General features: G+C 32.3%; 1 protein-coding gene across 1 annotated transcript in view; it reads right to left on the bottom strand.

Annotated features, from left to right (window-relative positions):
• The window catches only part of LOC128675734 (hemicentin-2-like), a 92,548-nt gene extending 72,580 nt beyond the window's left edge, over positions 1-19,968 (bottom strand). The window contains exon 1 of the mRNA XM_053755327.1: positions 19,921-19,968. The gene's annotated coding sequence lies outside the window, so the exon portion shown is untranslated. The remainder of the gene's footprint in view (positions 1-19,920) is intronic.
• Positions 19,969-23,290: the final 3,322 nt, after the last annotated feature.

Below are 23,290 nucleotides of genomic sequence, written 5' to 3'. Positions count from 1 at the left end.
CGGTTGTCGCCAACATTCCAAGAAAAAGTAACATAGGTAATTCAGTCAGTCGCTAGTCGCGTCTTTCTGGAACGTTCTGTATCAAGTTTGTGAGATTCAAAATCACATATACGGAAACTAACGTCTAGAAAGATATGATATAAATTAAGATTCGTTTTCAAAACGATAAAAACGCCACCAACAGCTCATTGACATAGCAGGACTGCTGCATATGCGTATAATAATATCGCTGTCTATCATAAAATTATTATTTCTGTCATAAATTTACAATTCCTTAAATGTTTATACATTTATTCCTAGTAGCATATTGGTGGTCGCGATTCCGAGAATCAATTACTATAAATATAGATTATTATTTGTTTATCTCCATTGGATCTTCTTTCATTATTTATTTGTATAATAAATCAGTAGTCATGGCCTATTTTATGAAAAACCGTTCTGTGCTGAAATATATATCCGCTTAATGGACTCTGTTCGTGTACATATGTATGCAAATCCGATCCTGCATTCATAGTGGTGAAACCTAAAACTCTTTCACATATTTTGTCTTTAGTTACGTACAGTAAAATAAATGCGTACATTACGGACACTTCCTGCCCCTCAATAAAGTAAGCCATACCTATATTTAGGCACTATACAGTTACCAACTGAATAGAGTAACACGCAATCTGCACAAACCATTTCATATATTTCCTAACGCACTGCGATTATAATAATGTTGTAATCTACTACAGTCAACAGCATGTCAAGTTACCTTAAAAAAATTTTATGCCTTGGTAATAGCAATGAATTTGCAATGGATTTTGATAGGTTGATGTACTGTCGTATGCACATTTTAATTAACAGCAGAATTCAATTTCAATATTTTGACATTAATAAGTTTTTAATATTGGAATTCAAATGGCAAGATCTTTCAAGTTAAACATAGTATTTCTATAAGAAATTATAGTTTGGATTGCATAAAGCCATTTTGTTTCAATTTGGGATTAAGCTCTGCATATGGTGCCCTAAAGCTGATACTGATAGTAATTAGAGCTTCCGAAGTTTGTAGACGTCGCTAATGAGAAAGACTTTGTGTGCGTTGCAACAAAAACAAATATTCGTATGAACAACCAATTTTCATAATGGTTCAAAATATGTCCAATGTTTCCATCTATCAAACTTACTAATTGTATTAAATAATTTTAAATTTTAAGATAATGACATTCTAATTGTTACTGTCTTTTATAGGTATTTATAATTCATATATTTATGTGACGAAGATAAAAATTTAGACATTTACTCGTATTTTCAAAGCAATCTATCTAGTACAGCCGCAGCCACATTGCGAAGTTCCCACAGAAGCGAAGCTGCAAGTTATAACTAGTGTACATTATAATTTTCTTATATATCTTTTACAAGCTACGAATAGCTACGATCTGCTACGAAACCTCTACAACTCGCTACGACCTCTACGACTTGCTACGAGAACATAGTAGCAGCTACAACACAACTTTGCTGCAACCTAGAGATTGCTCATATAAAATGCCGAATATACTACCAAGAACTTTCATATATTACCAAAATTATTTTGACGTCCTAGGTGAGTGACGCACTGCACAACGCAATTCGATGCTGTAATTATATTACGGAGTTATTACGGCGAGAACATAGGCCTCAAGTATATAAGAATTATTTGACGCATCTAATAAAATTTTGCCACTTTTGTCGCTTACTTATGACGTCGGTTAAAAGCCCGTTCTCAAATATCTTTATTAAGTTATAATCAATTCTTTGACGACTTATCTCGTCTTCAACGGGCTGACGAAATTTCTTTGTCTCGTGACAATGGATTTCAAACCACTTGAATTTGGATCCCTTTACAGAACAAACACCCTTTTGTAGACCTTTTGTATACAATTAACGTAAAAAATAATTTCTAATTTATCAACATTAAAGAAGCATCTGTAACGTTCAGCCACAAATACAATAGTAATTTCATTATATCATTTAATTATGAGATACTTTTGTAGATTAAATAAAATCTACAAAAGTATCTTATTATAATTAAATTATATATGTTTAAAAGATTGATGAGAAAATATTGTTAAATTAATTATGTTTCTGCCTTGATATCTTAGATCAACGATAAACGTTGCTAGATATATGTCTTTAAATGTCTATGCTTATATATACAATCAATTCATACAATTTGTGTGTCCATATATATTTATATTTTTAAAAAACTTATAATCTATATTGTCGCCGTAATTACTGATACATGACGCCATGTCGGGCCGTGCAGCATTTTAGTACTCAGCTAGAACAGAAAAGAATATATGTTCTCCATCTAAATCCAACTGTGTTGAAATTATACCTGGATCTTTGCTTCACAGGAAAGTTACCAGCGAAGTGGTTTGCGGCTCCGTGTAACCGCAAAGTCGGTACAGTCGCATTCACCGGGGTAAACCATTGCAAAGTACAGTCGCGTTCAGCGGTTAACCACTGCGCAGGCTGAGTCCGAAGACGATTATATAGAATGTGTATATATATATATACATTTAAAACTACATATGATTATATAGCGTGCAGTTTTAAATGTATTTGCATTAAATGCGATGTGTCATTTACCGAAAAAAGATAGATAAGCATCTCTCTAATCTGAGTAATTTCTTAGTTTATTTCTAAGCTAAATAGCGTTAAACAAAATACACAGGATTAATAATAATAATGTATATTAATTCAATCATCTTTGATCATTAATAATGTTAAGTATACAAGACAACACAGGTATAAAAGAATTTATCACATAGCACATTTCTCATGTGTATCATAAAACAATGATACACATATTCAGAATGCTATAAATTTAATAACACAAAATACTGTTTATTAAGAATTTAATTCAGTAGCGATGTAGTTAAATGTTAAGAGACACGTCCTACACTGGTTATCTTGTCGCTGAAATGAATGAATAATCCCGTATCTCCGTCTTATAATTGTACAGTGGGAATAGATTAATATGACTACTAGGGAATACAAAGGCATCCAAACCTGCATGTACATTTTGCGCTAATCTATATGAAAAATTATGAATTCACTTTTGTAAGTATTTGTAATTATTATTAGGATGATAATACATTTTAATGAGGAATATAAAACGATAATTTAACGAAGGACATTCGTCTACCACTGCAATTTAAGCTATGGCGGAACGGAATGACAAATTAATTTGTTTAAATAATTATATATTTAAGACTTCATTATAAAACGTATAACTATTGACCTAACTACATAACATAGAAATATTTACATACATACATTAATATGGAGAAAAAAATTGCGGCAATTGTGTTCGATAATATGGTACTTTTTAAGTTCGTATCACAAGAACATTTCCAACTTATTTTCTTTATCATATAACCCAAGATCCCTGACAGTCCTAATTCATTCATAATTTCTTATGAAGCTTTAATTACTTGCTTGAATTTCTACTCTCTAATCCTACATGTCCGACCCAGGTACGCCTAGTGCCACAGACGTTAAAAAATCGTTGCAATCCATTTTAGTTAAATCCAGACGATTGTTATTCTGAACCATTTTGCGATACCGTCAGTGTACTATACAGATCACTTGTTAACAAAGCACGCGAACCGAAACACTGTAAACCAAAACCGGGTAGAATAACATTTCTATTGTATTTAATTTATTCTTTACTTTTTAAGAAAGATAAGATAACATGCAGACTGTACACGCGAGGAATACTGAAAGGTATCCGTCATTGCTAAATGGATCGTAATATATAATATTTGGTACAATAATTGCATGAAGAATTTGTGAATATTAGATGTAATAGTTAGGCATATTTATGTTACATGGATTTTCAGTAACTGTTGAGAGATTCAAGTTCCAAATGTTATAGAGGCTAAACATTTATCCACAAACAACAGACACCAACTTTTCTTAATATATAACCAAATAAACTATTGAGTGTGTTACTGATAATATACCAATATTGGCAATAAGTACTCGTCAACTTTTATTTAAGTCACCTAAAGTCATCTGACATGACTTTACCAAGTACACTTAGTGATAATAGTTGTGTAAAAAACACTAGCAAACTAAACAGTTCACCCGTGATGGGTAAATTTTCTCGAGACATTTACCACCATACATGAGTCTACAAATTGGTATAAAAAGTAATGTTAATGGGTAGGATTCGAACCTGGGACCGTTTGATCCATAAGATAAAATGTGTAGATGCTTTGAATTAGGAATAGCACCGATTTAAATTCAACACCGCGCTCGGCCGCAATTATTTGCGCAACGGCTCTACACTATCCTTAAATCTGTATAAATATTCATGAAACTGTTTTATAAGGAGACCTCTGCTCTCTTCGCAGCACAGACAAAGGCCGGAATTTGCTTGATAGCCGCTAGCAACATTCGCAACATTCTTCTTTTTTGTAAGTCGGTTTCTACACAAATTAAGGCATTCTTTCTGAACTGAGGTGTATATTTTTATTTTTTACTATTTGTAATTGTGATTTATAAATGCAGTAAGGCAATACACTTTTGATGAATATTTAAAGATCTCAGATAGCCTATTAAACATTGTTTATTCCACGATCCTTCAGTGATATCACCTGGGTGAACAAAATGGAGTTTTGAGTCCTCATTTCAACTCGGACACATTTTTATTTCACGTCACTTTTTTTTATTTTCTGATAATATTATTATCATAATGAACCTTTCTTCAACTAACTTAAAACAGATTTACTTATTCGAAGAGATTTTATAAACGTTCAAAGACTAAGAAAACATTTGAGCGCACTATGATAAAATGTATAAACAAGATTGTTATTAAAATTCGGTGTTGGAACGTAAACAATCCGGGTGTTGACCCTCGTCCCGGTCTCGTGTGGACAAGTTTAAATATTGTCCCAATTTAAATGTTGTGCCTTTCTAACATCGCGATATGCGGCATATCCTAGTTTATACACTTAGTTACAGTAAACAAATATTAGAACTAACTTTTACACGGTTTTGTTTAAGCTATTGTGTAATTAAGGATTCTTTTTAAGCGATTTATTTTTCTAGTCACTAAAATACACTGTAATTTCATTTTATTTTTTTAAACCTGTTCGAATAATACGAACATTATACAAAATCAAATACTGGACAGATTCATTTTTTAAAAATCCCAAATTGATTTTATAAATTCAATACTTATATCATTATAATAAATTAACTTCATTGCCCATAAACACAGTAGGTACACAAATCTTCCAGCCAACTTTCAACTTAACAGGATCAAATTAGCACAACATCCAACAAATATAATAAAAATAATAATAAATAAACGTAAATTTACTTCTATATAAATAAATACATATTTCTTATATACTAAAAAACCTTTTAAAGTTAAATATTTGCTAAGTTCTCCAATATAAAGATGCCACGGGATTTAATGGCATTTTCTAGTTGTTTGTAACTTTTCATTTCAAGTGTTAAGTACTGTTACTTCACTTTGTTGAATAACCAATTTTTATATACTATGTATTTAGTACATTATTCAGTCTCTCAACTATTTTATGCATATTCTGATAAAATTAACATAAAACGTACTTACGTTTTATGTTAATTTTATCAAATACCACTTGGTAATTTGCGCAAAATTGTTATAGTAATTTTAGGCAGAAAAACCACAATCGGGTTGCCAAATAAATAGTAAAGTAAATATCACGCGAAAGGTAACTTGGCCGATGATTAGAGCCCTTGGGCACTTGTCTGTCTTGTCACGTATACCCCAATCTGCTTAGTAGGACACCTTTGAGCGACCCTTTTATTTGGGTCGAGCCCTTAGGTATACAGAAGCAGATTTCGAGATAAACAGTCCGTCGTTAACAAGCTCGCTTTTAGTTTTATTACATTTGATATTTTAATATCTACATTGATTTCCTGTTTGTTTGAAATAACTTAATTTACATAATAAAATACAAAAAAGTACAGAAATGAAAAAGAAGAAAATTACTTTCTGGTCCGATTCTAAAATCAAAACCGAATACGGTTTATTTTTTACACTAACCCCGAAATTCGCAGCGAATTATTTTTGCAACTAAAAATGGTATGTAATTGAGCTACATATAAATCGGGTCAAAATCAAATTATTTTAATTATTTACTGCCGGAGCAGTATCTTAGGGCGCGGCTGGTATTATATATAAATCCATAATTTTATTTTTGATACTACATAATCAGCGTTAGGGTTAGTCGCACCGTCAACTTTAACGTGCGCAGGAATATTAAAAGTACTCCATTTTGTCTAAACGTCTGCGGCGCGCCGTTTAAATACAAAGTCAAATTTGACGGTGCAACTCACCCTTAGGATCTTTCGAGCTCATTAGTAACTTTACTTTCGTAATACCACCATCCCGATGACAAACACCCATCATTTTGTAACAGAATTATGCTAATAACAATTCATCCAACAACTTTGTGCGCGTGTTACCCGACGACCTAGGTCAACGACAAACGCTACAAAACAGCGCGACACGCTACTATGCGTGAACATAAAACCTTGTCGCATCTGGGGCGCGTTTTTACCTTCATTCTCATCTCACCGTAAGGCTCGAAACCCTAAAATGTTAAAAATTTACTGTAATTTTACGACCACCTGCCAGACATGATCTACGCAATACTGTAAACAAAGAGGGTGAAAATATTTGTGTAATGTAAAAACTTTCATATTGAGGGAAGCTTTTACCCAGCAATGGCATATTAAGTGCTGTCAATCAAATCATTTGACTTATCGATTATAACTTTTTACTATCACTATAAAATATCTGAATAATAATAACATTTCTGTATGAAAGAGTCATTCTGGCTAGTTTATATGGTAAATTTTTTATACTAGGTATATTTATTACTTTCATTATCAACAGCGCCACACCGCGTTGTTCAGTTTTCAGCTGTTCACCTCGGACAGCGGTTATCGGGTACGCAATCACTTAAAATGAACAAAGTAGTGACGCTGAGGTATCTGAATGAATAATGAGCGGATAAGTTAAGCTAGTTATAGTTTGAATCACACCCCCTCTTAATCCTGGCATCAATTATGGATGGAATACAAATGTGACTGTCAATGAAAACCTTGGTTAAAGGATCCCGCAAATTATTAGTGATTCAGCGTTGATAGGGTTGATACACTAATCTGATGTATTCGAGACGAATATTGTCTACTGGTAGGTGATTCATATATTTTCACTACCATATCAAAAACGAACTACAACAAAGTACAACCAGATTTGCACATACATGATAATTCCTGAACGAACAAGCATTGCATTTGAAAATACTATTTTTGTCAAGAATTCACATTTTTTATCTTTACTTGTCGATTCATAAAAATCTGAATATTAAAAATCTTTTATTCAGACAATTTGTAATCCTCAAGTTCTAATTTTTATACAACAGATTGTCGACCATCTCAGTCTAGTGAGTCACCTTTAAAACGTTGCGACGAATGGCCATTAAAATTCCGGATCCCCAGAACCGAGATCCGTCAAAATTAATATCTGAGACGTCAGATGCTCCACACCTGGAAATCATCTAATAAAGTCGCCTTATGAACTCCGCTTTTATAAAGTTTATGATAAGCTGACTACGCCTTAAGTGGTCCATCGTCGAAATTATGTGGCGGCAAAAACCTGCCCTGCGTTATTTTTAAAAATACTTCGAGTTCCTTAAAAGTTTTGGAGTGATGCATCGTTAAGAGTTTACAGTCGAAACGAACCAAAATGGCCGTGTTTTGGACATCGATGCCAATTGCTTTACTTTTATAAACTATGAGATTCATTTTTTTCTAGGAAGATGGTATTTTCATTAGAATTTTTTAAAGTTTCGCCGCTGCTGATCAGCATTCTCGAAGATACTGAATATGCTGTTAATAAAATTTAAAAATATCTTTTAATTTAATTAAAATATATTTTTAAAAGCTTTTGGATTACATCTTTGGCACAATTCAATTTGAGACTCAAACCTCAGGGTCTCTAAATTAGGTAGGTAGCTGCAAAACTAATTGCATCATAAAGCAATTTATATCCCTGGATTCTCCCCATTTAGAGTAATATTATTAGGAACCGCTCTTTGACGTCTTAACTCTTAATGACGTTAGAACTGGAATGCACTTAAAGTCTAGCACTCAACTAAAAATAGAGCTGAAATGCGTTGGTCAAATTTGATCATCATAATCTCAGCCACAAGAAGTCCACTGCTGAACATAGGCTGTAAGTTTCACGTAAACTAATTACAAGAAAAGCCATTTTAAAATATCGAGTAGATATTTCGAGCCATATTAAGTATTTATCTAGTATTAACTCTCAACCTAACAAAAATGTAGCCAAAATATTCAGTTTATATTAATCTACGGTTAAGGTATTTATTTTTGAGCAGTTAGTTTACACTACAATACTACTGCATTAAAAGCTTATCTCTCCACTATCTTATTGTTAACATGATTTAAGTGTTATAACAAATTATTCAGGCACAGCTAAACACTCGAGCGGATTGTAATACATATATAGTACATGTGTAGGATATACGACTTGGATTAACATACGTGAAATCCGGTTTTATCCCGAATTTCGGCCGAAGCGGATCCACTACGCGAAATCAGCTAGAATTTAATATTTTCATGAAGAAGTAGCTGTGCCTAGAGGTTTTTCTCCCGTTGATCTACTAGTCTAGTTTAGAGCAACCAATGCACTAAAGTATTCAAATCGAAGGCGCTATTTCGAAATTGGAGCTAAATCAATATTTGTTTCAAATAATACCCAGCGTTTCAATAATACCCAGAGTAAAATCGTGTAGTCTATATATTTCGCTTGAAGTACAAATTAATTTCGCAACTGAGAGTTCATCGTGTTTGAATAGACTAAGATGGACGGAATGTCTTTCATATCTTCTACCTATCTAACACAAAGACGATAGGTGCGTATACATTAAGGCGTCTCGTCGCCCTTTATCAAATTTTGTTCTTTTGGCACAAAGCCGACTGTTAGTTGAATCTTACGAGATCTATACAAAAGTCGTAAACATTAAACGGCTAAAATTACAGTGCAACGTACGAGGGCCCTCATTAAGATACGACCCCTGTGACTTTAGTGAATAGCCCCCATCAACTGAGTAGGTTTGTCGAATATCTCTTCTCTCGTAATATATTTATAGGAGATCTTACATATTTTATGTCATAAATCGGGGAACTAAATAGCAGAAAGATTATTTTTAATATAATGTTAACAACATTGTCTTAGAATATGTTTTCAATCGAATTGCAGCTAATTTTTATAACAGAGAAGAAAAAGACAACAAAATGTCTCTAATGTATTTCTTGTCATTTTTTTATTTTAAACTTAACTACTCCGTTCCGTCCCCAAGCCCAGTCTTCCGAAAAGTATGCTAAGTATTTCGCCTGGATAAGAACAAAGTTTAGTATTTTTTTCATCCTTTGGCACAAGCCTGGCAAAAATGTTGTATATAAAATTGATGTTAAAACCTTTTTTGTATAGAGAAAATTTCATTTTCGATCCTATGTTCAATTTTTTCAAAATCTGAATCACAGTGCTGTGGGACAAAGTTATCTAAGTTCTTAGAATTATAATTTTTTCAGCTTGGTTGAAAATTTACTGTCCAAATTTTTGATATATTTAAATATATATAAATACATTTTATTTTAAATTCCAGTCATAACCTAAACACATCCCCTAATAGATAAAGTTCCATACGCTTCTCGAAACCTTGGATGTCATTGACATGGATGTATGAAATAATTTGAGATTACGACGTAACAGTGAAGTTTCAAAGCTGTTGAACGGCGACACGTAGTCCTCCGAGATCCACAACTTGCATGCAACTAACAAAGTTACTAATGTAGCTGAGATCCTGTACACATCGACGTGAAAATAGTTATACAATACCCCAAAGACTGATGCGTCGCAAGTTACTACACTTACTTTGTAGCTCAGATTTTCATATAGGTATCCCATTTTTTAAATTTTGATGTTGTCACTCAATACTTAAAAAATGACAGAAATATTCTGCACATGGCTTATCCATGGTTTGTCCCATCATGATCGTCATTTGTGGAGTAATGACGTTCCTATATCCTATTTACTTTAAACTTGCGTTATTCTCAATTTACTAATGTCTTTTTGAAGAAATATTTTTGTATTTATAAATATTTACAAGTGATGTTTACGGAGTATATGTGGTCCATTGTACTAAAGTCAGTACACGTCACGTTTTGCATTTGGCTGTACAGCTTAAAGTCCGAAACTGAAACACGTTTAGTCTAGATGCTAACAACTTGTTCATGTCTAATCAAGTTACGTATGAGATCCTCTTAATGTATTCAACAGAATATCTTGCTAAATACTCTGGATATTCTGGATAGTACTCAGAATACTGAAAGATATATATTTTCATAATCTTCTTTGTCTCATCTGGAGGTATGGGAGTGCCACCATCGAAATACCTGGCGTATTTCGATAGTTCGATAGTTCAAAGCGCACTAATACTTTTTCTCGAAGCGCATCGTCATTTTTTTAAGTTGGCATTCGACCCTAAATGTTTTGGCTCCAGCTCATAGTCTAGAGATATTTTATTTATTGCCTGAAATAATTTAAAATAAAAAGTTGTGTTTGTTTGCTTTTACCATTGTATCCATCTATTACAAAAATCTCATTTATATAAATGTAAGTGTTAGAAAAAGAGAAAATACCTACCTTGTTATTCACCGAAGCATACTTTACACTAAAGTATGTTTTATCACTTTCAGTCAATGTCAAATATTATAATAAAATATGTGTATAATATGAGTAAATATGTGTACCTGACATTAGCTTATACGTGTACCTGACATGTATCGTTTAATATTAAATGGTTTCAAAAGTAGTCTGCGCTCATAACTTTTTTAATTTTGATAGCCTCAGGCTTAATCTTAATCAGTTATTTAATCACAGAAATATCCATACCGAGAAATAGAACAAAGGAGCTAGAGAATATTGTATAGTGATGCGATACGACTCCCGACATTTTATTGGTCGCTCTAAATGCAATATGCACACAGAAGTATAATATTTCATAGGAATATTATAAAATGCCTGCGGCTCGGATATAGCACTGCTGTTAAACTTTCAACCGCTTTGTGAAACCGCACACTTTTTCCCTTTCTTTATTTCGTTGTTGAATATTTTAAAAGCATTTTGAACATTCAAAATTTAGGAATATATATCCTACTAATATTATAAATGCGAAAGTTTGGGAGGATATATGTTCGTATGTTTATTACCCTTTCACGCAAATTCTAATGGACGGATTATTATAAAATTGGGAATATAACCTGGAAAAAATGTATAAGATAGATAGAATAAATATACATAAGTTACTTTTATGTCCAAATTCCCACAAGAGCAAAGCCGAGGGATACAGCTATTATAACTATAAATAAAACGGCGTAAACCATACTTAGTTAGGTACTTGTATAGATACAAAATACTAAACAAAAATAAATATACAGTAATCTTAATTATATGCGCTAAAGGCGGCCTTATCGCAATTTCTTCCCGGTAACCGTTTTGATACAGATACGTCTTGTACTAATATCTGTTGAGTGTCATTAGGTAGGTAACGAGTTGTGAGTTGTTCAATATTTAAAAAACTTGCAAAGTTCCTTCATACAAATAAATAGAAATCAAGCCTTCCCTCATTCAAATAAATAAAAAACAATTCAAGAAAATATATCCTAAAAAATATATTATAAAAAATAAATCATAATTTCCATTTGATTGAAAATTCGCTGATTAATTTCTAAATCCAAAAAAAAAATATATATTTTTTTTTATTTAGAAATATTTTTTAAGACCAACATCTATCTATAAACATATAAATAGACATGGAGATGGATAGCAAATATACCAAAGATCGTCCAAAGAAAAAGTAGGTAATTCGATGAAACGGCTAAGGAAGTAAACGTGAGAATGCTCAGATAATAAAGTCAGACGTAAATAATTTCCGAACTCTGTTGTAACTATGTTATTTAACAAGTCCACGCCAACCATGATAAATGTAAAACAGTACGCATAAATTGCAAACCGTGAATAAAACGCTCATAATAATAACTATCCGTTTGATATTATCATAATACAGGCACCTCTGGGAGAATACTTTACCACTTATGTTATGTATATGTTATAGTCAGAACCCATTTTACGGAGTGCTAGAATAAAATGCTCGAATTTCCTACTTTAAACAAATGTTAGAATTTACGTATGTATAAATTGAACAATACTCAATGGCCCACAATAAGTAAGCAAATTGTATCGCAGGTCCGATGGACACACTACAGACAAATATATGTGGTCACAATTTCAAATATTTATCCGCGGCTGGGAATCGAACGTCCTGGAGTCTATTATCAGCCGCGGTCAAATTTAAGGCTGTGTATTTGTCAGTGGACGCTTGTGATTCCTGACTCCAAAGCAGAACCATAATAATATATGAGGTGACTAAAGATAAAAAGCCTAGGCTACAGCAGCATTCCCGAGGATGGTTGAAGTCAGACAGCCAGAAGTTTTTATAATCACAATTAAATATGTTAAAAGAAAATGGTTTATGTTTTAGGCTGGAGCTTCAAATCATTGTGAAGTGAGAATAAAAACGGGATTTGTAAGTTGAGGTGTTGTAGGTATGTTGTGTTTTTGTGTTGTTGGTGACAAAAATAAATAATTATTTTTGGTACATACTCTTCTTACAATTATAAGGATATATTTGAAAACTGATAAAGAAGCTCGATCGATATGTCACAGAAAATGAATGAATTTTGTTTATATAATACTAGATGTTGCCTGGGGCTTCGCTCCCGTGAAAATTTTGAGATAAAATATAGCCTATAGAAATTACGGATAATGTACCATCTAACGATGGAATAATTTTTGAATCGGTTTGGTAGTTTCTGAGATTACCCGCCTTAAACTCACAAACGCTTACCTCTTTATAATAATAGTATAGAAGTATATATACAAAAAAAAACGATTTGACATTTTTGAAGCAAATCAAACATTAGTGCAGCAATTTTCTATATAGGTCAGTCTATTAATATGAAAACAATACTCGTAACTAAACGCTACACCTGTCCCTAAGGACGAAGAATTTATTAGCTCGAAAGTTATATAAGGTATGAATAATTGCTAGCAAATTCGTCCCAATATGTTCCCTTCGATTAATGAGCCAATAATTATTCGCTGAGGGGTTACCCCATATAACCTCAGTCGCCGGGTCGCTCAGGGGATGCCCTATATCCTAGAATACGTATCCTCTTTTCTTACAGAAGGTATATTCTGGCACAATTGTCATGTTCCAAAGGTAGGTTGTACTAATTCGAACTAATCAATTGTATTCGCACAACTTACACGCGAAATCGAATCTATAAATTTAGAAGAAGAGAAAAACAACCTTTTTTTTCTATATATTTGTAACTTTTATAAAAAATTATCGCTTAGTACGTTCATATTTTGTTGGAGCAGCTGGTTTGAATTTATGGTGACAACCCTACTATGTAAAACTGTAACCCCGCAAGGGGACAGAGACCATATCATGCCTAAACTTTTGAGGGGCTCCCAGCTCCATATAACCTTACTCGGTGGCTTAGCCAGCCCTCAATAATGTATGACTGAACTCAGTTCGAGTTGCCAATATCACGACGCAGAATAAATTAAATATCATGTTTCTATATTGTTGAATATTGGATTGCAAATCTATATAAAACATTGTGTTGTGTAGACTGAGGAATCAGTGAGCTGAATAGACTGGATGGCGGATTTTTATTTTGGTTTAGTAACTTTTTCAAGGATCACACGTTAATAGTGCACTAATCACTTTGAAAATCACATATGTTTGAACTCGTCCAAACGCTTCATACTAAATGAGAATATAGAACGTGATGTTCTTTCATAATATAATTATGCCGCGAACTTATTAGAATTATTCTTTTATTTCTTAGCAATGAAATAAAAAATCTATGAACAGATTCAGCCACACTAGATAAAGAATTTTAGTACAAATTATTATAGTTTTATATAATACTTCACTTATATATAGTCAAGATATTTTTTAATTTTCAGTCAAAATAAAATAAAATAAAAATCAAATAAAATAAAATAAATCGGTAAAAATGTGATAAAAATGTGTGTGCACATATATCAACCACATAGGGACTTGAGTACTTATTAAATGCATGGTGCAGATAATTTCTTGAAGTTGTCAAATATTATAGTAATGTATTATAAAAATGCAGCTGGATCATTATAGGAATATGTAAAATTAATGGGAAAGACCATTTAAAAAAAATTATACTATTATGAAAATAAATTCCATCATCATAAAAAAATATTACAAAAAAAAATTGTTACAAGTTTTATTAGCATTATCATAAACGCCATATTTAGCTGTCGAACATGCATAGATTTTTGCGACCATATTACTTATTTTTATCTTATCTTTGAAAGCATTCTTGCCATTACAGCATTTTTCCACTGGTGTTTCTATTAATAAAGGTCTTTGAATAGTCATTAAAACAAAAATTTGTCATCTATCCTTTTGTAAAAAAAAACTCCAAAGGCTCCGCTTTAATGGGAATTCCCAGAAATATATTTTTAGCAGACTTTAATCATCTTCAAAAGTAATTTTATGTTCAGTCATTGCTTTTTGTTAGAAAAGTAAATCTTTCAATGTAGATCCCAGACAGTACAACGGATATATTTAAATAGTTGTACCAAAAGGATGAGGATAAACTCTTCATAGTCGTATTTCCTCATGGCTGAGAGTCGTGATCATTACGTGGAATGAAACACACAACTTTCTTGGCACTATTAATGGAGTGGTTCGCCATTGCCTCCTGTGTTTCACATCCAAGTTAACACTCCATATGGCCAGAGTCCCAGCATTAGGAACAATTAATGGTGATGACGGTAACACGAACGATTTTGATCCGTTTCGTTGGTTGGAGTTATATATATTATATATTATACCTGAATTATATTATATTCCACAGAATACGAAGACACAAATATGTGGGCGTAGGATAAGGCCTCAGTATAAACGTCTGTAACATAAATTTGAATAATTTTGTTATGGTTATGGATAAAAAATCGAATATGACAGAAAGTATAACAGAGACTCTTTACAGAAAGAAAAAAATAATATTGAGACTTGTTTTACCTTTGCCTATCCCATTTCACATAGTGGCTCATCAAAAAACAATAGGGAGCGGGTTTTCTCACTTTCCTCATGATATTCTCGTCCACCAGAAGCAAGTGATATCTAAATGATAGTCGTCAAAATACAAAAAATCACAAGAGCTGTTTTGTAAAAGTATAAATAAATAAATAAATAAATAAATAAATAAATATATATATATATATATATATATATATATATATATATATATATATATATATATATATATATATATAAACATCCAATCACACACGAATAAGAATTGCTAGTTAGGATAATAGGATAACCAAACATACATCTTCAATTTACATTTCTCATTTTACTATGATCTGTAGCTATGTGTGTAGATTACACTCGTATTGTTACTTATGACATGCTATGTACCTAGCTTATTGCGTGGCGCATAATTGCAATATTAGGGGATGCACAGCCAGTGCAGTAACGTATGCATCTATCACTATCATGTAAATGAAGACACATGTTTTGGAATATTCATGAGAGATAAAGGGTTACATGTGTCGCTCGTCAACCGAGATTTACTCTATGCGTAGCTTTGTATTATGATCTATATTATTAAAAAAGTAACCATTATTTTCAGCCATTTTTAAAGTCCTCTGTACTGCAGCATTAGCCTTCCTTGGGATAGATATCGAAGATAAGCCCCGAACTTACGCCACAACCGTAATCAGCTTATAAAATGAATATCTGTATCCCAATCAACCGTGAAAATCACGACTTAGGTAGTTACTCGGTCATTTAAATCTCGACCACTGGCCAAGTTGGGCATAAAAAATGGTGGTGGTCAAGTCGGAGATTCTCGGCCTGCTGGTCGATTAGCCACTGTTTTAAAACTGTTGGTAGTCGAGTTGATCAAATGTTTCATATTTTTGGCTAATGTCTTGAATAACATAAATGACATGCCACGTTCTATATTTAAGCGAAATCTACCCCTTATAAAACAATTACATGATACACTAACGCGAAAGATTTAAAAATACTATAATTGTTAGGCGAGTATTTGTACTAAAAATACGTAAATCTAATAGAGATTTGGTTTTTACGAACACAGCCGTGCTCCGAGATTACTTAAACATTCGACCCCATGAACAATGTGGTGGCGGATAAAGTTAAAATTAAGTTAACATCTCTTATTGTTCGAGGACATCGATGTGGAAGGTTCCTAAAACGTCAATTTACTTTTCAAACTTTATAATTCAACGTAGAAGTTTGGAACTTAATATTAATTCCGCGCTTTAAATATCTCGGAAGAAGTAGATAATTTTAAATGTCAATCATCTTTGTAACAGGGTCGTCTGTTCTTAAAATACGGGATAATTTTCTGGTATCGAATTTTGACCATAGTCGTCCACGGCTGATCTGCTACACCTGCTTATGAGTTGTTATAAGCAATTTAATGAATTATTTAATAAATACATATCATGTATTATTTTTTTTACTGCTACAGTATCTATTACATATTCCATACGGGGTAGACAGAGCCAAAATTGCGAAAATTATAAATTCCTTTAATTTAACTGCAATATGTGTGTACGAGTATAAATGTCTCTACGTTTATTTGATGGAATATGGATGGAATCTTGCAACTCAATTTTGAAGCAAATATCTTCATTAGATTGAGCTGAAATTTTGTATACAACTTTAGATTGGAAAACAATTCATTATTATTACTTATACTTTATATTCATGACCAAATTCGAGAGGGAACTCCTCATCCGTTTACTGCACGAACACGATTATCACGCATTGAATGAAACAAAATTACTCTAACGACAATAGGTACCATCAATGTTATTACTACAATTTTACAGCTTTAAATTTCTTAAATGTTTTTCAAAAAAATTACATTAAAGAAATTTTATAATGTGCCAGACTATTCTGGAGGGTTGTCTGAGTAAAAGTAATCTTATCTATATAAGAGCTTTTGTGTTATTTCAAGACGAAGGTGAATAAGGGCAAATAACACTATTTTTCTTTTATTATATCTACAAAAGCTTATTCCAATACTTCATCAATAGTGATTGCCTATATCGACTTCATCTGAAGCGTGCCTCAACTGTCAACCGGCAACCTTCGTTAGATTTATTTATATAAATAAGACTACCAATCTTATTTATACGCTGTGTTTTAAATAAAGAATACGATGTGCTATTTTTTTTAACTTCCACCGACATCGACTTTCACAAAGTACGCCTTATTATATATATCATGGAAAAACTAGGAAAAATAATTCATACCGGATGTTTACCTATAATCCTTGAGGATTAAAGGAATAGAAATGTTTAATTAATGGCTGTAATAATGTATACACTATCAGTAAATATAAGTATTACCTAATCTCTCTATGTTTTAATTACGAATTTATATTGAAATGAAATAGAATTTTGCGACACAAAATTTTCAAATCAAATCGAAGAATTTATTTGACCTCGAAATACATAAATTTTTTTCTATAAAACTTCTATTGTGATACGCTAGAATGCTATAAGCGTAGCACAATAGAAGTTTTATAGAATATAATTGTAGGCCTCTACGACAGCTACGAGATTTGCATGTAAATGACCTCTACTCAGCATATGATATGTTTCACATTATGTTAAATTATTATTTTAATATTATTTTTTACATCTTTTAGTTCAAATTAACTAAATTAGTTCTTATGTGTTCTGAAATAGTTCAAAACTATTTATTAATAATTTTGATACCTAAATAACTTTGAACTTGTAACAATATATACTTAAACAATGGTTTAATAGTCTATGTTGTCCAACTCATCTAAGTATTGAAATAAGTTTAGTTAAACGTTTATTTGACTTTAGATTGTTTCAGATAAATAACTATTTGAATTCAATAGCTTGTTTAAAAAAAAGCGTTTTTTAGCGCGCCAATAAATGTAAAACCCTACATGCTTGAAATAAAGTGCAAAATATTTCAGAGAAACTACATAAGCTCTTCCAACAGCTTTATTTAGAAGCCGCTAGCGCTTAGGAACAAAAAGCTTCAAGGCTTTGTCATACCGGTGGCGGAGTATGCTTTTTATTAAAAACTCTCTTATTTATTGGTTTTCATAAGACTTTGCAAAATGCACAAAAATTCCAGTGAACAAATCAGCAAGTCAAATCAAAAATGTCAACAGACTGATCTCAATAACTTTTATTTAGCTTTGAGAAAAAATAACTACGGTATCTTAAGAAATCGACAACGCGTCAATTATTTTTATGGGATTTCTAGTGTCTATTTTCTTAGCATTTATCCAACAGGCAACATTCAATCTGATCTGGTCTTTATATTGTTGTATTGTGTTAACAGTTTATATTTAGGTAAAATATTATTCAACCATAAATTCTGTTAGATATATTGTAACTTAAGATTTTGCAATTTAATTAATTATTTTGTGTTCAAGATGATTTAAATGTTACAGAGGAACGATCATTTGAAGGCACCACCCTTAAATTTCAGAATTTCAAAAAAGAATAAAATTGTATTTTCAAACTGTACTAAACATAACAATTGAGATTAATTCATTTAGGTACTATTAAGGCACAACAAAACAATAACAAAACAAAAACATGAACTTAAGCTTAATTTCTCTCTCAAATTTCACCCTAGACCAAAACTTCAAGCAAACAGGATTAAATCATACAATTTTAATTATCTTTTTTGTTAATTGGCCAAAAGTAAAAAATATACGAATTTGTAAAGGAATTGGCTTCTTACGCCGTCGTTAAATCCTATGTCTGCAATTAAGGAAAGAGCACTCCTGAGCAGCGTAAACTGATTACACTTAAAATGAAGCGGTAACACCCTGTATAACCCCCCCCCTTATTTGCATAAATAAATGTTATTTCTGAACGAAGAAAATGTTTATTTCCATTTCAGTCGAAACCCGATGACGGCCAAACATTTTTTTTGTATAAAAATCCTTTTAAGTAGCGCCCTTTGAAGTACATTGATATTCATTCACGTGTATTTTGTTTTGGGATGCCTTAGTTCAATTGAACACCGGAACTAAACACTCGATCTTGTTAATAAATAAAGTTATAGATATCTTTATTTGCGAAATTCCGAATTAAATAATTATTTATTTCATAAAATACGTGTAAATAGTTTACATAAATATTTGCAAATTAAAAGATGTTTTAGTTTTTAATAAACATATTCAAATTTTTATCATGTTAGTCAAAGTAATGTTATTTCAAAAAATGTGTAAGAGAGTATGAGGTGTCTAGATAATTAAATGTGAATTTCAATCTGAAACTACTGATCCTGTACTGTAATTGTATTAGGTAGTTCATAGTTCAGTTAGCGTGATTAACGCCTATACTGAACGCAATAGGGTAATGAGGTGGTCAATACAGGAACTGCAGACTGTGCGATGATTATTACAGAGCTGTAACATGGTTGATGTTCTCAGACATTGTATAACCTTATTATACATCTAATTTATACATCTTTCAGATTTAATTATTGCAAGTTACAAGTTTGAGTTAATGAAAAGTAAATACTCGGCATTAATAATGCAATAAATATTTGAAATTATGTTATCAAATTAAAGAAAAACTTTGTAGATCGTACTTTATTGATATGAAAAAAAAATAGGTAGTAAAAGAAGTTCGAACGAGTCACTTACCGTAGGCGGCGTGGAATCAGCTTGTCGGGCTCTCCACAAAGACTTACCAAACGGTCACGACCTTCAACAATGAAGAAGAATAAGTATGTATATATATGTTTGATCAAAATCGGTTCAGCCATTCATGATTTTTGTAAACAATATACTGAGCAATACTTCTCATGCAATTGACTTAACCTTAGCCGTGTTTCCAACAAAAAAAAACAATACAAAACCAGAGTATTTTTTAATAACAGAATTAGCAGTAAACAGCGAGAGCACCGGTTATTATATCGTTAGTGGCGAAACAAACGTGTGTAATGGGAAAACCTCAACCTCAACGCTCAGATTGTCCTGTAGTGTACACTCTACGGCAAACGCAGAGGCAAATGCCGCGGTGTTGCGGTCAGCTAATGGTAGCTTTGTACGTGAAACGTAGTATTTGATAAAATATTTTTTAAACAATATTTAGGACGCATTGTTGCAAATTTATTTTATACTGCTGAGCAAGAAAACCAGGATGTGGCCAACCTAATGGCAAGTGATCACCGCAGCCAATAGACGCAGGTGTTACTTATTGTGTAAGATATATATCCATTCATATCTTATAATATAAGAATAGATCTTGTATTTAGGCAGGTTTTCCTGCAGGTAAAGGTAGATGAGGGGTAACGTGTGTTACGGCTACCTATATTTATTACTAGCTGTTGACCGATGCTCTAGCCGCGGCTAAAAGTAGCCTATAATATCACTTACTGTCTCTAACCAAAAATCACCGAAATTCAACGCTCCACTTTAACGTGAAAGAAGAACAAACAATACTAAGAGTATTGGACACCATTTCTTTTTGAAAATATTATATCAACCTTATGCCCTTTATCAAACTTTACCGACAATGTTCTTTAAAACACGCCGAGTTGTATTGAAATTGTATACCAAATAAGCATAATATTCCTAATTGCCTAGTTGCAATGAAAGATGGAATATTTCTCTCAGTCAAAAAAAATACTAAGGGAAAAAGTGAAAAGCAGGACTAGCTGCTTTTGAAGTCAACATTGCATTAATTATAATTTTTCCTTTGTTGAATATTTCCGTGTTATTATTTTAACTACAAGTCAGGGACAGTATTAATTACATATCTCGAATCTCAATCCTATTTTTGGCCAGCAGCGTTCTTTTATTTATATATTTTCTTTTTGGAAAAGTTACAACTAATAACATATATAGAGCAAAATAAAGAGATATGGTCAATTACTAGAGACTGTCATCCGCAGCTCCGTCCACAATATGTTTGACCTCGGGTCATTAACAGTGTTTATTCCAAATTACATAAAAATCGGCGGCCTTTCGCATTTATACTATTAGTTAATAAGAATACACAATAATAATAGTCTACTCTACATTATTCAGAATATCGTGTGTAGTTACCATGTAACGACGTGACTAAATTGAGCTCTATAATGCATAATTAAGTGTCGACACAATAGCTTGACGATATAAGCTAGCTAGTATCCTTGTACAGTTAACAGTACATAAGCTTACCCAAATTAATTATAGCAACGTGCAGGGTGTCTTGTTATGCAATAGAATGTAAAACTTCAGACTCGATGAAGGGGTCGCTACTGTTGAATAAAAACAAAACAATATAATAATATTAACAGTCTCAATTTCGATCGCCGGACAAAATATTCTTATCATTCTGTACGACGACAGTTACAACTCCAGACAAATATTCCAGAAGTCGCGGGAAAAATTGAACCGCATGAAAATTCTCTATTCAAACGTCTCTATAAAATTATTATAAAATTGAAGGCTACGCTTTGATACCTACTGACAGTTCAATTTGTCCATATTGTCCGAGCATATAACCGGCTCGGCAAGCCTTAGGGCTCCTGCATAGCTACAGGATGTGTCAATATCGTCGCATGATATTAAAGCTTCATTATCATATAGATTAGGCCCTGTGGGGCGTGACGAATACTAATCCTCAATACTACGTTTGGTCCTAGTATGGATTAGGAAAACTAGGGGATAACTTCTTCTAAGACCTATATTTGTGACGTGTTTGAGAAAAGGCTGCGGTGAAGATTGGTGCGGCGCTTCTTCTTCACTTGCGCTTTGGATGTCTGCAGTATACTGTTTATCATCTTAAGTTGTATATAGAATTTTGAATACGAATTTTTGTCAGCTTGAAAAAATGTTTCTAGGGAGACGTATTCCAAGCCAATGTAGAAATAACAGCGTTCCAATGAAGTTTCCTAGTATCTGCTTGCTACTTAAATTAAAGATTTCGTATTTGAAATTTAAATAAAATATTTTCTATTTCAATTTCAAACCGGTCTATTTCGTGGTTCGATAAACTATTAAATAATAATGTTTCAGAAAATTTTGCAAATGAAATAATACAATCGCCGTCTATGGTGTTATCACTGAGTTACTTACCTCATGTCTTTAATTCTTAATTTTAAAATATTTCTTCGGACATTTTATATAATAATATACTTTTGAGACATATCTTCTTTTCCCTATGATCTATAACCTTCCTACATGACGTCGAAAATGGGCAATAAAGTGCAAATGTATAAAGTAATCACTCGTGCTGATTCAATAATTACAACTATATCGCTCCATTACAAGTTTACCTCCGCTTTGATAATGCAAGCGCGTTTCGATAATCACTTACGCTAATGGCCCCTTTATTTGATGATTATCAAAGAGAAGTTTTAGAGTAAATAAAGATTTATTTGCTCTAAAGTTGTCAACTTCAAAGCATTGGGTAATATATAGTTACAATCTTAACTGAATTAAATGCACAAAGGGCGGCCTTTACAATCCAACAATTTCTTCCAGGCAACCTTTTGGAGAATTATAAGAAAAGAATAAGAGTTAAACGGGTCGGCTTAAAGAAATAAATAAAAATAGCATATTATTATAATAAATATTTGTCAAAGCTAAAAACTACCGCACATAACGACTACTGCTGAGAAGAAATGCCGATTGAAACTCATCTTAACAGAGATGATAGAAAAATCATTTTATATATACTTCTATATAAAGTACATGGACAAAAAGTACAGGTTATGATTGCGATCAAGTGCTGATAAAAAATACTGGAACAATGTTCCGTCAGTTCCCATACAAGTTCTACTATATATTATTAGCTTATCTTTAGAAAGTAGAACAAGATTAAACCCCTACACCTTCCATTATGTTCTAAGCCGAATGAGCCAATTGCTTCTCCTCCCGTACAAGTTATAAAAGTCAATCAAAGTCAAGAGAAAGGGCTGCCACTTCTCTCCATTTCAAAATCTTAATTCCACCCATAAGTTCGCAATGGCGCTTCTTGGCTCTGTCTACCTCGTAAATTATATAAACGTGTATCATTAATCCC

This window comes from Plodia interpunctella, chromosome 15 (assembly GCF_027563975.2).
Source record: "Plodia interpunctella isolate USDA-ARS_2022_Savannah chromosome 15, ilPloInte3.2, whole genome shotgun sequence".
Lineage (NCBI taxonomy): Eukaryota > Metazoa > Arthropoda > Insecta > Lepidoptera > Pyralidae > Plodia > Plodia interpunctella.
Note: the sequence above shows the minus strand (reverse complement) of the source record. Positions and strands in the feature narration are given on the sequence as shown.